This window comes from Polyodon spathula, chromosome 32, assembly GCF_017654505.1.
Source record: "Polyodon spathula isolate WHYD16114869_AA chromosome 32, ASM1765450v1, whole genome shotgun sequence".
Lineage (NCBI taxonomy): Eukaryota > Metazoa > Chordata > Actinopteri > Acipenseriformes > Polyodontidae > Polyodon > Polyodon spathula.
In genome coordinates, this window is record NC_054565.1 from 3,661,586 (window position 1) to 3,683,304 (window position 21,719).

The 21,719-nt window shown below is 38.3% G+C and overlaps 1 long non-coding RNA gene across 1 annotated transcript; it reads right to left on the minus strand.

The window, feature by feature from the left end:
* Positions 1 to 444: 444 nt before the first annotated feature.
* Positions 445 to 16,611, minus strand: LOC121303249. The gene is made up of 3 exons (XR_005947771.1): positions 16,429 to 16,611; positions 2,060 to 2,109; positions 445 to 561 (listed from the first exon to the last, which is right to left on the minus strand). It is a non-coding gene; the product is annotated as an uncharacterized LOC121303249 (long non-coding RNA).
* Between the last annotated feature and the right edge of the window lie 5,108 nt (positions 16,612 to 21,719).

The window sequence follows — 21,719 nt, forward strand, 5'->3', positions numbered from 1 at the left end:
AGCGGTAAGCTTTCTAATGTAATAGAAATCCCCCCTGCCTATGGGAATCTCGTGAGTTTTGCTTGTGTAAACATGTGTTATAAGGATCATTTAATTAGGTGAAGCTCCCTGGGGAAATGATCATTCCAATTATGTCAAACATAGACATTGTAATTTATCTTAATAAGATCAAAACTACCACCTGCCCTGATTCTTTTAGAGACAGCAGAGAGACCCACAATGCCGTAATGCCTTCCTGTGCACCACTAGGCACTCTGCATGGACAGCAGCATTGGAAGAAAAGGACTTTTATGTTTTACAAATGTGATGACATTTGTTCAATCTGAGTCTGAGCTGAGCATATACATTTAACAAGAGTACAACACTAACAGCTAATCAGTGTGCTCCTGTATATTGCTGTATAAGATGACCCAATAGACTCGGATTAGGGGATGAATCATTTTAATTATTTAATGCTTTAAATTACATTAAAGTTACTTTTCTAGATATGTTTCGCATCCAGCTCATTCCCTGTCATGTCCTCTTGTTTATCTTGATACATCTGGCTTTGGACGAAGGTGTCTGCCAAATAAATAAGAGCAAAACAATAATTATCGTATTAGGTAGAGAAACCTGACAATAAAGAGGTTTCTCAATGAGAACCAGCTCCAAAACAATATTCAAAGAGTGATTTATTACAGTCCTCAAAAACAGACAAAGAAAAAACATATTTATAAAGCTTTTCGAGTTTTGGAACCCCTAGTGGTCACATTGGGTGTTACAGGCGGTCAAGGATACCATTCATGGAACTACTGCAGAGATATCATTTGTGCAAAATCAGGAAATAGATTAGAATCAGTAAAAAACAAACAAACAAACAACTGTATTCTATATAAATGTTATGTACTGTTTTATCACAGAATATTGTCATAGCGACCTAAACCTAATCTTACTTCTAAACTGAATCTTAACCCTCACTTATTCACTGTACAGCCAGATAAGGAAATCCACATCGTTGTATTTTTTAAATGTTCAGTAAATGAGTCCTAAATCCCATCTAACCCTATTTTACAATGCTGCTCGGCAGGTGTTATACAGAGGGGATCAGTGACAATGACACGCAGCTCCTGCATGTGAATCATCAAAGCAGTATTAGATCATGATTCAATTTTTACAACTAAAATCCCCCATACAAACACAAGCCTTTTTTAAAATGTATTTTTATTCCAACAGGAGCTTTACCACATCGCCTCTATCTAGCATTCAAACGGCAAGCAATGGTTATAATATAGCAGCAAATTCATCTGCATTCAGCCTAAGGGAACTCTTTTATTTTCAGAGCTGTCACTAATCAAAAGCTTCTTGAATGTATATTACAGTGGGGCGCTAGGGCTCAGGGAACAACAGGCTAAACAGGGTCAGCTCTCTAATTTAGCAGCTGTATAGAAATACAACTTGGCCAACACTAAACAAGCTTATATCTGCAGCAAGACTATCCACTAGTGTCACACAGCCTGATCAACACTCGTCTTGGACTACCTTACCCCAGGTAACACTAGAGGATTAGTGCTAATCAGGGGCTGTGAAACTAGCCTTAAGTTTATTGTACAGGGTCATTTTAAAGTAACTTCGATGCTGTCTAACTTGGTTTTATTTCTGAGTTGCACACAATTTTGTTCGGTTAGTTTGGTTATTTATATACCTGTTTATTTACTCTAAATCACAGTTACCAAGTTGCTGAAGGATGTGTATATTATAATGAGCTTAGTGTAGTTCACAGTTCTTTCATTTTGTCATGTGTAAAAATTAATTCCAATATCTCCTGCCAAGGCATTCCATTCTTTTGGCTGTCACTCTTTTGAATAGCGGTCGTTGTTTCTAGGTCACAATGACCTTTTTCATGGTTACTAAGGTTACTAAATATAAACTATAATGAGATGCCACCAAATTCACATAAGAGCTTTGCATTACTTTACTATGACAGGAAGCATTTGAAGTCTATATACATATTGCATTGTGATGGTGGTTTTGGTTAGAAAAAGTAAGTCAAATAAACAAATGAATAATAAAATTGTTTTACCTTGAAAATAAAAAGTGGCCACGCTTTCCTGTTCTTTAACTTGGTTTAATCTGTAGGATAAGAAAATAACCAACTTGATAAACGTTTCCACACATAATTATGCAGCAATTACATCTAATATTATTTATAATAAAGGTTTATATAATATCTAAATTGGAAAGGGGACAGTTATAATTTTGTAAGGCATTAAAAAAAAAAGTCTGGTTTGCAGGTGGCCCCTGGGTACAATCGATTTCTCTACAAAGCTGCGATCTGATAAAAATTCTGCTTGATGTTGGTCACCAGAGTCTCTATTGACTGCTTCTCTCCTACTGAAAACAGCACCTCAAAGACCTCTGACCAAACACAAGATAGAGCGCTGGCTGTGGCCAGTTCAATAGCCCCAAGAGTCATGAGAGCACAAAAGAGTTCAGTTCTTACAAGCATCACTTCCCATGAGTGCTGGAGATAGAATCGCAAGTCCTGCCCATGTCAATAAAACCGAAAGAATGGAAGAAAGTCTAGGGACCAGAAAAGGTTGTTCAACTTCAGAGCAGCATTGACCTTTCCGAGGAACGATGCCAGTCTTTAAACAGCTACAGCTTAACCTGGGCATCAATTGCTTTGTCAGAGTCATGCAGGAATTTTTTCTGCAATGTATATAGTCTTTGGTAGAAGGAAATACAGGCAGAATGAAGTTACACTGATGCTGTGTTTAAGCATGACACAGGTTTTAGAGGCACAAGCATGCCGAAGCTGTGTCTCTATGCAGTCTGGTTAAATCTATTTTGTATCATTTAAAAAAATTATCATTGCTACTGTTCAGTTTGCTATTTAATTTGAGTAAACTGAACTTATTTTAGTTCTCTTTTTATCATATATATATATATATATATATATATATATATATATATATATATATATATATATATGTGTGTGTGTGTGTGTGTGTGTGTGTGTGTGTGTGTGTGTGTGTGTGTGTGTGTGTGTTATGGCTCTTTGGCTCTGGTGTGTTTTTAACAGGCAACCTTTTATCCCCAGGGTATCCTTCAGAGTTCTTTATATCCCCTCGACTCCTGCAGGAAACCCCTTTTGAAATCCCTCATGCATTACTGATGATATTCTATAGCTGGAAGCGCTCCAGTGTGGACTCACAGTGCTGATCAAAGAAGTGAATTCTAATGCCTGAGTGTTTTAACACTCTCTGGGTATGTGTGGAAGGGAACATAAGACACTTCTTTGTTGTGTTAGTGAGTGTATGTCACTCAGATCTTCAGAGATACTAAATCTTTGAAATATTTTTTTTTTCTTTTACATGAAGGATACTTTCTGTGAAATCTCAACATGATAGAACACACGCAAGAGAAACTGCTCACACTGGTTCCCCACTGTGTTGTGTTTACAGGTCACCTCTAAATACGTTCAGAATTCAATTTATACCCCAAACCGGACTGAACACAGGCTACAGAGTGATATTAAATTGGGCAAAACCAGTCTGTTTGACCTGCATTCCAGAGCCCCTGCAGAGGTGAGCTGTGATAAAAAAGCATCTTAAACATATTGCCTATTATAAAGCACCGATTCCCTCAGAGTCACAGCAAAAAGAAAAAAAAAAAAATCCAATTAAGGGCTTGGTATTTTCGCTGCTGCCCTGCAGTTTCCTCGTTATTTTCGCATGGTTATACTATGCATTTACCATCGTTTACACATGTGGCAACTTTAAACATTGATCATTCAGGTAACCTTATATACGATGGGAGCTTGGTTTCCTCTGAGATGGAAGGTAGACTGACAGTTTTCGTAATCTCTTCCAGTCACGTTGATGTAATTGTTTTCTTACAAGACTTACTGCTGTCATGTGATCTTGAAAGAAAACAAACAAGCAGTCACCCAAAGGGAGTGATCCTTCTGTACAGTGGTCACCTTTACAAGCTACAAGTTACATTAGCTTCTCTTTTTTAGTTCACTCATAGGTCTAGTTTACAGATAAGAAAGTTATTTTCACCATCTTTGCTGGCTCTAAGGTACTGTACTGTGGGATTGAAATTCTTTATGCCCAGATGTGAGTTTGCTGTTTAATTTAGCCACCCTACCTCTGCAATACCGACACACAGTACTGTACTATACAGTGGATTCCAGCAGAGCTCTAAGGCAGAGCAGGCTGAATTCCAATTGCCTCACCCTCTGCCACTCTTGTAATGATTGAATAGGCAGTTCTGCTGAGCTGACATCTTATCAATGTCTCACTTTGTAGGTCTGCTGTTTCTTAAGGAGATGCCAGGCAGGTTTGGGCACGGAAGGGAGCGCAGGGAAGCATTGCGAGGTGAGCGCTGGAATGCTGTCATTACATTCACTGCCTCGTACCATCTGTTCAGGTAACACAGCCGACACATCCCCTGCGGGGATTGTAACAATTAGTTAACACGCAGTCCTCTGTGATCTTGTCTCATTACAAACATGCCGCAGTCTCCCGCTCCGTGTTCAACACGCTTTGTTTTAACATGTAATTAAACGGGTTTAGGATTGACATCGCTGGATGTTGTGCATCATCCCACCTGGGGGTTTAACTTGCCCTATAGGAAATCGTTTAAAGACCTGCAGTCAAGTCTGCTATTTTTGCATACAGGATCTCTGCACTCCATCAGAAAACAGATGTAGGTGAGACAATTTATGATGTCCAGTTATGAACCCTCACTGCAGAAACCCACACAACAGCTCAGGAGAACTGAAGGTAGTCCTCTGATCAACCATCAAGTCAACTGTTTCTTTCAGCCAAGGGGTTTGGATGTTGGCTACTGGCCCCTGGAAGACAAAGGCCAGCACTGCAGGCGTCAGTTTTCACAGGGCACCTGGCCAGTAGGGTCTGTTGTAGCTCTGTTCCTGATGATTTTGTTTTCCTAACCCGTGGGAGCTGCAGAGCTAATGCAATGTTCCTCCTTGTGGAAACCCCAGCAAAGATGAGCAACATCGCCCAGCCAGGACGCAAACCTGCACTCCCCAGACTGTCCTACTCATCCTGCACCCCAAAACAATAATCAGCTTTAAGGTAACACTTTACATTGAGTGTCTCTAATCACTGTGTATTTACATAGTAGTTACTTAGTAATTACACATGCATTTAAACATAATTACAATGTTCTTATGCATAGTTACAATGTACTAAAGTGTAAATCTATTTGCACAATATATGTAACTATTGGAGCAGGGTTAGGGTTACAGTGGTTAGGGTTAGAGTTAAGGTTAGGATTAAGGTTATATCATGCAAAAACAACGTATTGTAACTATGCATAATAACATTGTAATTATGTGTAAGTGCACATGTAGTTACGTATTAACTGCCATGTAAATACACAGTTGCTAAAGACACTTAATGTGAAGTGTTACCAACTTTAAGACTTTGATAATAAATATGTTGCAATGCTGTAAACCTTTCATCATTGTGGTTTTAATAACAAACCACTTATGAAATGGATAGATTCAGGGATGTGTTGAAGCAGCTTGAGGCAATCCTTCAAATGTCTAAGTAATTCTCATTATAAATGGTAAAAGTGTCCCAGGAGGATCATTATTGAAATCTCATGCCGTTGCTGACAAAACACAACTATAGCTTCCAGTTTGTTTATCTAGTGCTGGGAGAAATAGTCAAACAAGCATTGCTTAAGATATATTCAGCGGAACAAACAAGCATTAATTTTCATATCAAACATAATTCAAGCTTTTTTTTTATACTGGCGTGTTCTTTTTCATCCTTTCAGCATTTTTTTTATTACAATTCCTCAAATACTGTGTTTTTTTAAATAAATATGTTAAGGAAATATACATGCATGCCTGTTACAGGGGTTTAGAAGCTACTCTTAAGTTGCCTGTCATACACCGGCTGTATTTTTTATTGAGTTTAATTTTTTTTTAGAAATATGAGCCAGCGCCATTTCACGAGCTGCCAGTATTGATCGGATTCCTTTGTGTTCTTCTGACAGTGCACTGCTGTGCACGAGATGGTGCTGGTGCTTACTCACATAAAGATGTCAGCAAGCACCGTGTTAGCAAGTCTATAGCAAGCCACTGGAAACGGAGAGCAGTTCCTGAAATCAATTCATCAAAAAAAAAAAAAAAAAAAATTGCAAACTGGAATTTGAAGCTACATCCTTTTAAAACTCCCAGCAGTTATAATCAGCAATCAAGGTCAGGCATTGTCTACGACAGCAGCAATATCCTTTTAGTGCTGAAGCAGGAATCACATTAGTGATCTCCTTTAAATATATAACTCCTGTGCTTAAATCCAATCAAAGCTGATGTGGTGCCCCCCCCCCCTTCCAGCACAATCACAAACAGCTGATGACATCTTGCAATCTTGCAATAAACTGTGCAGAGGAACAAACCTCTCTAAAGCACCAAACCCTATGGATTTATAGGATGCCAGGATTATTATTTGAATTTTCTAATATTTTTTTAATCGCAGGAGTTTTCCCGACTGAGCATTTTATGTTCCTTTTTGTGTCATGGTAGAACAATGGCATCTTTCTATTAAAATCTTTGTTAAGTGCTGTACAGGAACAAGACAACCACACATTGTTAATATAAGAGAAAGTGATAACACAGATTCAGAGGGCACATCAAAAATTCTGCTGGTGCTGACAGATGCAGTCAAATCCCAGTAGCTTACATAAATGTGTATAACAAATTACATTACAGAGAAAGAGGATTTCTGATGTGGGTTTAATGCATCTATTATTAGTGTTATATTTAGTGCGTAAGGCATCTTCTTAAACAGGTCGCTGGAAATCCTCTGCTAAGCCATTGCAGTTACCTTGCACCTCTGTCTTTAAACCTGCCTCTATTAAACTTGGTTGGCTACAATATCTCAGCTTCTCTGCTATTTGTGGCCCGTTGAGCTTTTTAGGCGTGTTCCTGGTGTTTTACTTCAACCAAGTAGACATGGCTTGCATGGTTTAACTCTCAGTGTAAAAACACTGCTTCCTACCTTCTGTTCTAAACTTTCAGTCAGCTTCTATTTATACTTTACGTTGTACTCCCTGTGCTAAATTTGAAGAAGTGACTTGAGGTTTAATTATTGTACCCTCATGCCATTAAGTCCTGGGATCAGCATAGTTAACCCTCTCTGTACCTTGAGTGCAATAATGCACTTTTTTGTTGTTGTAGTGAGGTGCCAGTGGGAAAAGACTTATTATACAGGGTGATTATAAAGTAAGTTTACCACATCAACACACCCTATCATCGATGTGGTAAACTTACTTTCTAATCACCCTGTACATTGCAGCTTTCCCTCTTGGGTGTATTTATTTCTCCAGATTTTTGCATTTCAGTTTTCCATAACCTCTGTGGCAAAGCTGAGTGCCTACACCGTGACATGGAACTTGATTTATCAAATGAATGTATTTCAAACTCAGATAGGCAGTAAGTGAAAGATAAGGCCTATAGTGGGACCAGGTCTGAATCCTGAATAACTTTCCTGTGCTGTGTTGAGTAGCTGTTCACTTCCACGTTTCCTCTTGGATCATCTCAATGTACAATGAATTGTAAAATGTAATTTAATACCAGCAGTTGTCGAATGCAGTGGTTTTGAATGGTTGTTCTTCAGCTGAGCTGCAGACTTGGTGGGATTCACATGGTGGGCTCCAGCGTAGGGCGTTTCCTGTGCTTTGGAATGATCTCCCCTCACTTGTTTTCCACATGCATTCCCTTTCTTTTTCTCATTGTAATGAATAGCATACGTGACCTTCACAGCCAAGCTGAACGAACTCTGCAGGAGTGACTGTAACTGTTCTGCTTAGCAGCACAAGCTCTGGTTTAATTCATTTTCATTACAAACGTTTCCCTTTGATGAAATGTGTTTCGTATTTTTTTTGGGGGGGGGTGGGGGTGGGGGTGATACTGCCTTCATGAACAACACTACTAACTCTGAAACGAGTTCCAGTATTTAAAGTAAAACAACAGTCAGACAAAGCTGTTAGATTGGATTGCAATCAGAGTCTCCAGCATAAGCTGTCAAACAGTACCTTCATTTTAAAATAGCACCTTCATCTTTAAATTACATTTGCTTAGTTTAAATCTCCCCTTTATAATATTTGCAGTCATTCTTAATGGTTAGTATTGCAATTGCTCTAAAATATAGTGAATAATGCATGGAGTATTGTGTGATATGGGAATTTAATTTCCACCAAAGGGGTGGGATGCTACATAAATCCAAGCATCCCATCCAGAGGGTGGGCATTAAATTCCCATATCACACGTTACCCCCACCAAGTCTTTTTTTTTTTTATAATCTCCAGTTAGCATTTTTTTCCTGTCAGAGTTTTGGATTTTTGGGCTGGAATTCTTTCAGTCTGATGGATTGCGCTGGTGTCACGCTCTGTTGAAATACCAACTAAATGAACCCATTGAAAAAATGATGTTTTAAAAAAAAAAAGAAAAATCTGTTCATTGTTAAGGTATTCAGGATTCAAAGCTATTCAGCAGGTATAAGTGATGTTCACTAGACTGTTCCAAACAGATATGTATGATATTTAAAGAAGCAGGAAATTAGTAAGGTGGCAAAGTGTGTGTGTGTGTGTGTGTGGGGGGGGGGGGGGGGGGGGGGGGCTAAATTACATAACGTTGTAGCAAAGCACTGAGACATAGCTATAGAAAACAATGTGTAGCATGGGGAGAATGATGATAAAACTACAAAACGTCTGAGCAAATATACTGTGGGAAAAACGTTTTAAAGGGTTGGACTAAAAACAAAATCAGTCAAGAAACAAAACAAGGATAAAAGATTTTTAATGTACAGCTGTACATGCCAATGGTCTCTATTCGCAGAGCTTACCGCATATATGCCTATGGTGTAGACGCCTATAGCCAAAACGAGACAAAGCCAACTGAGACGAGGAGAAAGGGGAGGTGAAGGGAAGAAATACAATAAGGCTATTGGTTGGAAAGCTTCCTGTGTAGAAGCATTCCCAGCATGCATTTTGGACATCCCCTTCCTGCACGGACACACATTCGTTTGTGTTGTTTGAGTGTTAAGCCAAGCGTGCCAGCAGAAAGGTACTCGGGGCAAAAAGCACTTGAGTTTGCTAATTACAACACATCAAGACATGTACATGCTATGTGGGTTCTGCTGCTTAGCCAGTGACAAAACATGTTACAGATTCATGCTAATGTTGTGATTGCATGGGGGGTGTACGTGTATAAAACAAAACTTCTGATCGCTCAGAGACCCTAATGAGTTCTACTGCTGAACAGCAGGGCTTCAGTCAGCACAAGCTACCTTTTATCTTTTAATACATCTAGGATCTTGTTAGTGTAAGGTCATTAGTCACCATGCATAGACAATGTAAACGATAAAGCAAAATAACTTTGTAACCCATTTGCATGCTTGGAAATCATTGGTCTGCAGGTGGCCAATCAAACTCTTGAGACCCTGTGCAAGCTACTGACATCATGAGGCTGTTTGAAATGTTTTAGACAGAAGCAAATTATTTGTACTTTTATAATACTGAATTCTGGAAATATCTCCTTTTTTGTTTTTCAGTATTCATCAGGTCTGGAGAAAAAAAAGCTAGTACATCTAGTACATCGTGACTGGCTTACTATTGAATTAAGTATCTTGGGATTGCTTGGTGGAATTTCCTGAAACTTTTCATGCACCACATACAATAATTTGCACTACCAAAATACAAAACCTGTAATATGAGTTGTACTCAAAAACAGATACTGTACTTAAAATTATAAAAAATACTACAAAATAAGCTTCACTAAATGTAGGTGATTTTGAGTAGGCGCAATTCTTTGTGAAATAGTTACGATGCATGTAGGCCCTTGTGTAAATGCTTCTATAGTATTACTATAAAAAACACTATATGAATCCTATAGTATCTTACAGGAATACTATAAGCAAAATGCTCAATGTTTGCTTGTATGTGAAGAGTTGACAGTCAACTCTTTTACAATTTTGTATACAAAAGTATACAAAACTAAAACTGAAATACAAACATAAACCTGCTTTATCGCATTTGGGAAACCAGCATCAGGGAAGTTAAGCAGACAAGCAAGCAAAGAAACAATGCCACAGTACACCTGAATATAAAAGTCTGGATGAAATAATGTGTTTCCAATTGATTCCTCAGACCGGATGCGCCAGCAGGCATTTCAATTGAAGATGATTTTGCAGGAAATTCTTTGTTTGTACAAAAAAAGTCTGACTGAAGCTCTATTATGTAATTCCTTACAGAAACGTCTGACAGTTACCATGGGAGATCATTACATACCAGTGTTACTGCAGACAAACCCAAACAGGCAGCATCGTTATCATACCAACACTGGCAACACAAAACGTCTGGAAATATTGATGCTGCTATGATAAGACACTTAATATAGAAGCCAGGAACTTCAGTACATTATCATTGTGTGTTGGTTTATAGTATATCTGTATGATAAAATTGGTATGTAACAATATGCAAACGTTTCTTCAATCTACCAGAAGGTATCCAGAAGCCACCTTGTCATATATTAGCAACTCTTGCTCATTTAAATTTCCTGCTTCAGGTGCTGGAAGGTGTCTCGAGAAATGTTAATCCATTCAGTCATTAATATTTCACAGAACTGATGCAGAGGATCGTGATGATGACCATCCAAGTTCATCCCAGACATGCTCAATCGGATTGTGATCTGTGGATTGTGGCGGCCATGGACAATGCCTGAAGTCTCTGCCATGCTTCTCAAGCCACTATGGGTGCATTATAGTATTGAACATAGCCATTGGCTGGAAAGGCAGCATTGCTGGAGTATTTGATCCCCAACGATGCCTAAGAAAAATACGGAATTTGTTTCGTCTTCCAGAGTAATCAAGGGACCCGGGGTATGCCAGGAGAAAATCCAAAGTCAAAAAAAGTCAGGCCAAATCCAAAGAGGTCCTAACAAAGTGGCTGGGCAGTGTATATCACCATTAGATTGTCTTGTCATGTCAAGCATGCTAATTACATTTAGTTCTTCCAAAAAGGTTAGCATTGCCTGCGTTTCACTCTGAATCACTCTCCATAACCTTATACATGCCACATTCTCAAGTTCAGTCACAGCATTTTGTTGACGGGATACAAGATTCTGCAAAGTATAAATGTACATCAATGCATGTTTGCTTTCGTTTAATAAGGCAGTAAACATGGTGACAGCACTGCTACTGCAACTTTGCAGAAGCATTACATTTCTATTGTGGTGTAGGATCAGACTAGAGCAATCCCAGTAACACACTGTTTGGAGAACTGGGAGCAACTTGAGGGCTGACTCTCGGCTGCAGCCTACAAGGGTTGCTATTTAACTAATTTCAGGGTTTTCTCTTATCCCTCCAGAGCAGTGTATTAAGAATCCTTCAGGCACTGATTTGTGCCAGGCTACCCTATTACTTGGGGCTTGTATAATAGAGCTGTAGGCGGGAGTCAGATTTACAAACTGGCAAGATTTCAATAGAAGTGGGAGTCCTTCCTTTCAGTGCCATTTAAATACTCTGAAGACTCAAATACGAATTATCATATGAAGAAAAGAAGTATGTAGGAAATAAAAATGAGTCTACATTTATCACCCAGATCGAGTTTTACTCTTGAAAAATAGGCTAAGAACTGAGGTAGGTTGGATAAATGATTGGTAATGGCACTTATGTACTGCCCAAAGTACAGATGTTTCAAAAGTTATGGCTATAATGGCTGTTCTGATTTCTGAAAGAATCAGATGGGATACTTATTGGGTCACTCCTGAACAACTAAAACAATTCTCTATGCAGTCCATTACAGTCTCCTGGGCGTGCAGAATGCAGAGGGGTCTTCTGCAGAATGGAATTCTAGCTTTGTGGTTCCTGGTTGGTCCTCTCACTTTTCTATGTCCCACAAAGGCAGTGTAAACTGCTCTCCAGGGTGCTGAAACTAAAGTGAGTCGCAAATAAAAGGCAGCGTCATTAATAAGATGTTTTGGTCCAGATGGGTGGCTTTTATTTTTACAGAGTCCTGTAGCCGTGAGGCACCCTGTTCATCTCAGCTCTGGCACTGTGCTGTCTCTGAACTGCAAATGGCTTCTCCCTTTCTTGTGGGCCACAGCGTGGCACCTGCTCTGTGACAGGAGGGTAGTCAAGTGACGTAAACAGTTACAGAACCATGAAAAGGTCTTGCTTGTGAGAACTAAAACCTTTAATGGTGTAAGTGAGCTTCTTTAGGGTAGTCTTTTTAGTCTCAACATATACAACTTCATGGAGTCAGCTCCTAAACTCAAGTGAAAGCACCTTAATACAGATGCATACAAATAAAAGACACGTTGTATTTGAGTTCTTGAGTAATTGCAGTTAGAACTACTCGTAAAGAATACAAATGTCATACAAAATTAGATTTGAAGCAACTTTACAGGTACAATAGGGTGTAATTAGATAACTCTCCTGTGGTATATAATAGACACATAACAGCACTGAACCAGATGTAAATTGTGTTTAGGTAACTAAAGAGTTAAGTGTTGATGCGACAATGCTGTGTTCTATATAAGGAATAAAGAGTGCGGATGTTCTCAATGCTCATTGGTTAATATTGCCTATAAGCAGCGAGATTGCCAGAGCTCGTTGGTACGCTCATGTGAAGGCTTGTCCTGATTGTATATGGAACATAAACTATTTTTTCTTCATGTATGTGATCTACAGTCTATTTAAAGTAAGTAAGGAGCTTATGACAGTGTCCTACCATAGATCACTATTCTTACCAGTTGAATGCACCCCACGCATGCAGAGACACAACATCTCCCACCCGCAATTCTCTCACCCACATATGAATTATGGCATATGGTTTTGCTTTTTCATTACACCTTGAAACTTGTTTGAGCCCAGCAAGGTTCATAGCAATATGTTTTCTACCCCAACGATAATTATTTATATATTTACACCACAGCACACAAAACCCTCGCCTTCCCCAACATTAATTCTCATCATCACTATTTCTAATTCTCCCTCACACCCTGAACACCTATTTTATACCCCCATGGCTTTAATTAATCATTTAAACATGCATTTAATTGACGGCTCGAGCCACATTCCTACATGTCTTTTCAGAGAGGATTATAACTCCCTCCCTGCCACCCATCACTCCCCACCCCCCCCAGCACACACCCTGCCATGCTGCCACACACCTGCACTCATAATACCAAATCCAGTTAAACGATAACAACAATAACCATAATAATACAAAATAATACAAATAAACACAGGGGCGGGGTGTACCCTGTCACAGTCTTGTGTGCCAAATGTTCAATGCATGGGATTACATTTGTACACAGGATTATATGTGATATAATTTTAACTAATCCTTTACAGATTTCTCATAGGTAATTTATAAAACATAAACATTGAAATGAAATAAAACTGTAGGGTCAGTGTTGTTAGTGCTCAAAAAACATATTCTTTAGAAAGAGCTACAAATTATAGTTAAAAAACAAAACAATGCTTTGTTGTTATTGTAGTGATAATGTAAGTTTGCCATAATAGTTCCTTCTACATGCAACAATGGTGAATTTAATAATATGAAATGTCGGAACTGGGCTATACAAATACGTTGTTATCCTGAAATACAGTATTAAACTCACTTGTATCTTACTTTCTTCTAAATGAATAGCAGGTCAGGGTTGTGTGCCTCATTTTCTTTAATAGCTTCAGTTTAGTGTACTGGTTTGCAAAGACACTAAACATTTGTGAGGCTAGCCTAGGGTCTTATGAGTGGGCATTGATTACTGCTCTTAAGAACCCATACACTACAGGACATAAAGGCTTGTCTTGCCTGCAGAGGCAACAGAGGCAGGATACAGTATCATTACCCACATTGACTTTTATTACAAATGTGTTTTGACAGGCGCATCTGAAACAAGGCCACAATGCAATCCCTGTATGATGGGATGGAGGGGGTTTTAACTATCCATATACTGTTGTTTTCATTAGACTTTATATCCATTAAAACCAATGCATCTTGCCACAACACTGTGCATTCACTCCCTGTGTGGCCAGCAGGAATGGCCTGTCCTCTGTGCGACACATATTAGGTGAGGTCCTAATACCTGTTGCACAGGAAGTAAATTTGGTGTCAGGTTAAATGGACAACCAGAATCACAGTGAAAATAATCCCTGTGTCCCATAGGCTAATTTATTTATTTATTCATTTATTTTCCTCTCTGGCGGTCACTGGTGGGAGTCTATGGTTCATCTGACCTTAGTCTATGACCACACTGCCTTGACCACACCAACGTCATCAGATCTCAGAAGCTCAGCAGGGACAGACCTGGGCTGTACTTGCATAGGAGGCTGCCACATGGGACCAGTATAGTCGATAGGTTACAGCATCATGTCATTTCTTTGGAATCATTAAAAAATATGATTCTACAGGCTCAAATGATGAAAGCTAATTAGAACAAAAGAAGCTGACAGTGCAGGTACTTCTGCAGGACTACATATAAAATGTGAAGATTTATTACTGTGTCTCTCATTCATTCCTCCCAGTATAAGAAGCAACAACAGTGCTGGTCTTCTTAGCCAATCAAAACTGCTTCAGAAGATAATCCTGCCTCTTTCAATTAAAGCTCTAGTGCTTTAGATAAAGAAACACGATGATGTCAAAAATAAACCTAGTTTAGAATGTTTCACAACCTGGAAACCTGAGCAATGAACTTGTTAGATCAAATACAGGAATAATGGACAGAATCTAATAGTTTGGATAGATAGAATCTGAAGTTCAAATAGTCCAAAAACATAATATTTGCACAACTGCACTTTACACAGAACAATTGTAAATATCATAAAAAAGGTAAAGGGAGGTAAACCAGGCATTGTTAAAAAAGATCATTTGAAGCTTTTTGCTCTTTAATAATAATTATGAACAAAACAACTCCTTTTAAATAGCAGAATTTTATTAAGACAAGACGAGCTCTGTGCTGAAAAGGCTGGATAACACTGTGTAAGGAAAGCCAGTTCTGGTCCCCAGTTCTGCACTGTGGGGTAGCATTCCTTAATGACTACTGTAGTGCAATTTCCGGTCTGTTATGCATTCGCCTGGGGGAAACAGCGAAGCCACTTTCTATTACTCTGCCTCTAATTCCTTCTGCCACATACTTATAAATAGAACAGGTCTGCAGGGAATGGGTGATAGAGTTGCTACAATTAAATGTTCTTTATTAGAATTGTATTATACAGGATCTGAAAAGTTCACTTGATGATAGATGGCATAATAAAAAAAAAAAGCTTTCTTCTGTTTCTTAGGCTGTGTTCACACTGGGTCTGTTTAGAGGGTTTGGTCCACACTCTGTACAGATCGGTACGTTTGGTGTGAAGTGTGAACAGCAGAGTCCGCTTGGGAAACTAACCATACCGAGTCCACCTAAAGAACTGGTCTCGGTCCATTTGGCAAACGCACTGCTTGCTATTGTATTTATTATTTATGTTTTAAGTACAAAAGTGTACCAGCGTGCTCAGTAGCAGAGTATTGTATTAGGTTGTGTGTTAGCACATTCGAAAATAAAATAAACAATCTTGGATTATTTGTTTAATCATTCCGATTATGTGTATACCATATGCTTAGAGCTGATCTATTTTTAAAATCTGGATTTTTCTACATTTAACATGCTTTGACTAGATGATAATGTGAAGAAAATTATGAGTTCTTGTCATCTGCAATAAATTCACCCGATGTTTAATTTTTAAACTATTATTGTGTTATTTTATATACTGTCATTTTGGGCTTTAGAGTTGCTATGGCGTTAGTAAATTAAAAAAAAATTAATTAATTAAAAAAAAAAATAACTCCCTGTTTTCCACTGTGGAAATCTGGTAGTCCTAAACTACATGGGCAGTGTGAGAAACTGAAACTCTCGTAGAAAATTTGGTCGGACACCCAAATCTTGCCATTCAAGAAATGTATTCATTAAATTAGCGAAGCGCTCCCCCAGTGCTTTCTTCCACAGCAATATGTAAGAATCTAAAACATGATATATTAAAAACCAGAGCAATAAATCAATATCTTTCAATATGCCTTGCAGGACAGTGTAAACATTTGGTTCACACACCATATAAACAAGTATTGTAAGCACAAACAAACTCAGTCCTGAAAAAAGCTAGACTTTTGCTTGCATGCAAACTAACTCGGTCCCTCTGCTCACAGATAAGCGTGACAGCAAACACATTGATACATTGTTTCAAACTACAGGAACCAGACCAAGTCTGTTTGAAACGGACCCCAGTGCGAAAGCAGCCTTAGTTTTGTTCTATACATTTTAAAAATGTACTAATGTACAAAAAAAGGTATTATGTCTAAAATCTATATTATCAATATACTTTTAGCAGGATTCAATCAAAAAAATAATAACACAGCACCCGCATACTTTACCTGTTCTGTGACAACCTGTTTTACCTATTCTGAGAAGGTTTGTTTTCTTCTTAAAAATAATAAATCCGTCTTCTTCAGGTAACTTCAATCAGAAGGGTTTTATTCCAGAACAAAGCAAATCCAAAGACACTACAGGATGCAATCACAATAGTACTGTAACAATTTTTATTTTTATATAGCGTCTTTCATAGTGGTCCACCATCACAAAGAGCTTTACAAGATACGTGACTCTGTGTGTGAACTATGCATCAGCTGCAGAGTCACTTACAACACATAAGCACAAGGATGTTAAGTGATTTGCTCAGGTCACACAGTGAGTCAGTGAACCTCCTGGTTACAAGCCCATTTTTTTAACCACCTGACCACACAGTTACAGGTCTCAGCAGATGGGATCTTGAGAAACAAAGCTGCAGGTGAAACTACAGGTTTCAACAGGTGATATTCGAGCGCCCCACCCTGGCCTCAAGATGTTGTCTGAGCTGCCATGGCAACAGGGATGGTATATCTGCATTCTCCTGGCATCAGAGAGTTAGTCTCAGTGCAGATGCGGTTCTCTGAGCTGCCATGGCACATAGATGGTATGCCTGGGTTGGTGTCAGTGTAGATGTAGTTTTTCTGAGCCAAGAAACATTAGTTACAGAGATTAATATACTGTAATATACTGGGCAGGTTACAACCCTGGAGTGCAGGTGATAGGTGAGATGCTCTGACAACACCTAGACATTCCTGTAAATATCAATCATCATATTTTCAGGTAATTAAATAACTACGCTGGTGTGTTTGAAATACATTGGCAGGAGTTCCCATCTGAGTGCAGCACTGCTAACATGAAGGATTATGAAGTGGTACACTGATATTATGGGTTTCTCCATTTAGGAGATGGTCGATGAAGGGAGACACTCTTTGGAGCCACTTGACTTTCAGATGAAGCAGTAGTGAGCAGTTTGACCAAAATAACCCCTCCTGTTAGGTTAAACAGGGGGACATTAGACAGGCATGGTAGTTTTGGAAGCGTTGCAGGGCTGGGGACAAGGGGACAGAAAAGTAAGTGGTAGAGAATATGGAAAATAAATAATACAGTTTCTCAGTCCCATACTGGTGCAAACTCTGTGCTGTTCATTTTTAAGCTACTGGTTTGTAATCCCTTTACAATACAAAAATGTTTGCAAATATAAATTATCTAGCTACTGACTATAAATGTAATTTCTTTCAAGGTGCTATGTCTTTTAAAAAACTGTCTTTCCTTATAGAGTAAAGTTCTGTTTGTACTTTAAAAATAATCTTATCTAGGAGAAAACACTCCTAAAATAATTTATATTGGCTTTATATTCATTATATTCTTATATTCTATATAATTATATTCTAAAAAAAGGTTAAGGGAAACCAAATGCATGTCATTATTTAAGTAATACAAAAACATCCAGATTCTGCATGTCTGAAATGGGAAATGTCTCAATTCAGTTGCACTGAAAAGTAATTTGATAAAATAACTGTTTAGTGTAGAACAGCAGAGTTGGGAGTTTCAAATGTGCTAACCAAATCAATGTGTTTTTATGACCCCTGTGCTTCTTACTGAAACAGAAGTTGTGTAATTCCCCGAGCACTAAGACTTTATTAGGAACCATTTCAGTTTAACTATGGCTCAGAAATTGCAAGGGAAGTTATCCAAGCTTTGCCTAACCCTTACACATAGCATTGACAGTGTAAACATTCTCCTTGCAGCCAGTTTGATACAAAGACCAGAGCTTTACGACGCTGTCTCCAGTTGCTATTAGAGGACGTACAGCTAAAACATTGTCTCCCTTCTTTCACCTTTTTATGATGTGAACACTTCTTCTGAATGGTTCTCAGTTCTATTGCTCTAACTCTCTGCCCTCGTGTTTGTGGCTTTGGTTCCTGGTTCTTGAAAAATCTTTGGTTCCTGGTTCTTGAAAATTCTTTGGTTCCTGGTTCTTGAAAAATCTTTGGTTTCTGGTTCTTGAAAAAACCTTTTCATTTAATAAAGTTATCCTTTCTGTTTTGTTTTTTAATAGTTTCTTGGCTACCAAGACAGATATAAAGTATTCTGTAGAAGATCATGAGGACGACCTCTTCAGAATGATGTCTTTGGGCTACAATATCAGGTCCTCTGGTTACCTTTTGTTTGTGTTTTTTTTTGTATAAGAGTCTGATCCCCCAAACTTCCCCTGAAAACCAGCTTTTTATTATCACAACTAATGCATAGCTTGGTGGCCCATAGTGGCTAATGACAGTGTTACAAGAGCGGTTTCAAATGCCTGCAGTATATGTTCCACATGTGCTATGTACAGTGAAAGGTTTATTTTTCTTCTCTCTGGGTATGCTCCCTTTAGCCTCACGCTTCCGCTCCATATCCAGCTGAAAGAGCAATTCATTTGTCTATAAACACAGCCTTATCGTTTAACAAAACTGTATTTGGTTGTGCCTGACGTGATTAAACAGGATAGAGAAAGGTTAAAGAAGGCTTGGAGTCAATTCTTGTCACTCAGAGAGTGAGGAGGAGGGGGTGGGGGGGTTGTGGGGGCAGTATCTTATCTTTCCCAGTGTCCCCCCCATTCTTCCCTTGCCTGACAGTATCAGACATCGATAACAGATTGTCACAGTGTAGAACGTAAGGGTTGATGATTTGTTTGTGTGCTGCAGCTGCATGTTCAGTCATGAAAGTGGCTGTCGGGTCACATTGGATTACTAGACAGAGACACGCCGCAACAGGCATCAGCTGAGGCAGGAAATGAATTATTAACAGAAAATAACATTCCCCGCTGTTCATTTTTTTTTTTTTAACAATTAATATTTAAAATACAAATTAGTTCAGATAACAGAGGCTGTTGTGTACTCAGAAGAGCGTTCTTTTTATATTAAGAATGCAGAAGGGGGTTATTGTTAGCTCAGTAGGTAAATAAATATGAATTTAGTTTTGTTTTTTAAAGAATGACTGGTGGTAATGTAGGTCATACAGTCGCTGACTCATGATAAAGCAACGTTGATGTTTATCAATGTTTCCAGAACAGAGAATAGAGGTGTGTAGTAAATGATGGTCCATAGCTTTACACAAACATTTATACATTTGTAATACATCTCAGCCCTTTCAATTGAATGGGAGCTGGATGTGAACCGCGAACCTCACGTATTATTAACTCATCAGCTGCTATGCCGATTACACATTACAGCAGAACTGAAGATACTTTGTTATGCAAGACATCCAACCAGTAGTGATGATTGGTTAATACAGTAACCAGTTAGTCAAAACAGCTCCTATCATTCCCCCTCAGGCTGTTTACTTGTATATGCACTCACTGCTAACAGGGAAAGCGACGGCAATGTGGGGCTCTGCACGAACCCTGAATTCTGGTAAGGGCAGTTGGGGAACACCGTATTAAAAATACTGTAGAACCAAAAATTTTACTAAAATTCAATGTCAAATATTTTGAGTGTGAGTCTTTTTCAGTGTCTTTGCATATTGGAATGGTTTGAGATGCATATATATATATATACACGAGCATCAAAAGATAACTTATCATTTATATTTGTATAAAATTCATTAGATGCGGTCGATAAATGACAAAAGTTTTGGAATGTTTTAGAATAGGTGCAGTGACTTTTTATTGTGCTGATTAACAATTGACATCGCGAAGATGCTGCAAAATGATCTGTCAATCTTGGACAGATGTTGTGACTCTTGATCTCCCAGTTTGTGGTCTGTCATTGACACAGTGTGTCTGGTTACACCGTCTAGCCAGGTTTAAAATTGCTGGCTGTGAGCATCCAAGATGGAGAGCCACAGTATACTGCCCTAGTCCAGCCTCCAACATGCCGATTGCACGAAGGCACTGCTCTCTTGACAGACGTGGCATATTTTCTGTGATTTTCTTTGTTGATTTTATTAAAGCTTGCAATTCAACAGCTGAAATTACACCATATCCAGTGTCCAATAAACTGTCTCACTAATTAGGTGATTAAGTGCATGTGCTTCAGTCATAGTCACTCAAGTGTGTCATGGTCAAGGATGAATGATCGAGTGAGTCCAAAGAAACCAAGGTATGAGTGGCTAATTAGTCCCACAGGTAAGAATAGAGAAGAAAATAAATAACATGAAATTAAATATAAATAAAAAGGGTAACACTTTACATTAAGTGTCTCTAATTATATAGTAGTTACATAGTAAATACATGTGTACTTACACATAATTACAATGTTATTATGCATAGTTACAGCGTATTTAACATATTTTTACACGATATATGTAAGTACACAATTGTATCTCAGAAGAGTGCTAGGGTTAGAGGGTTAGAGTTAGTTTAGAGTTAAGGATAGGACTACAGTTAGGGTAAGAGTAGGATTATATCATGCAAAAAATATGTACACATTAAATGCATTGTAACTATGTATAGTAATATTGTAATTATGTGTAAGTACACATGTCTTTGCTGAGTAACTACTATGTAAATACACAGTGATTAGAGACACAATGTAAAGTGCTACAATAAAAAGATGAGGAAGGACGGTAGATAGAAGGATTGGAATGAGCTAGTTCAGGGTCCACTGCTGGATCCCCCTGTAATAATCTAAGATGATACGATAAATTAGTTTCAGTGATGGTGATTCATCTAAATCAAATGTGCTCTAAAATGATGAACATACATCTTTGCTCTATCATGAACTACAGAGACAGAGAAATACATGAAAGGTATCTCAGATCAATCCTAAGCTTATCAAAAAGCAACACCAAAAATCTAAATAAATGAGTAGAAAGATGGAAGCCGAAAGATGAATGCCGTTCAATCACAAGCAGAGGATGTGTTGAAGTGAAGCTTTTATTTTGTATTTTATTTCACTCGATGACTGCTTTGTTCTTCATTTATCAAAAGTTCTGCCACAAAATGATTGCCCATCTTTCCAAATACAAACAAATATCTTCCCCAAACATGTATTTTTAGTGTGTGAATGCAAATTGCAATAAAGAAATCCTTCTTGGAGCCTTTAAGAAAAGTCATAGATTGCCCTCAGTAGTAATTACAGGCAATTTTTCTGTCTCTGAGTTAATTTTTCCAGTCAAGTTGCCACATCTAAACATACATAATGAATGAAGCAGCTATGAATAATTCATTTAGCCAACATTTAAACTGCAAGGACTATTTTATCTTTATTTGCAAATGTGGCATATTAGATGCTAATCTAGATCAAAGAAAGCTTAGCCACAGTTCAGCACAATATATTTATTGTTTTTGTTTACCTGTAGGCTCTGGGTTCTGGGTTCTTCAAAAAATATGTGG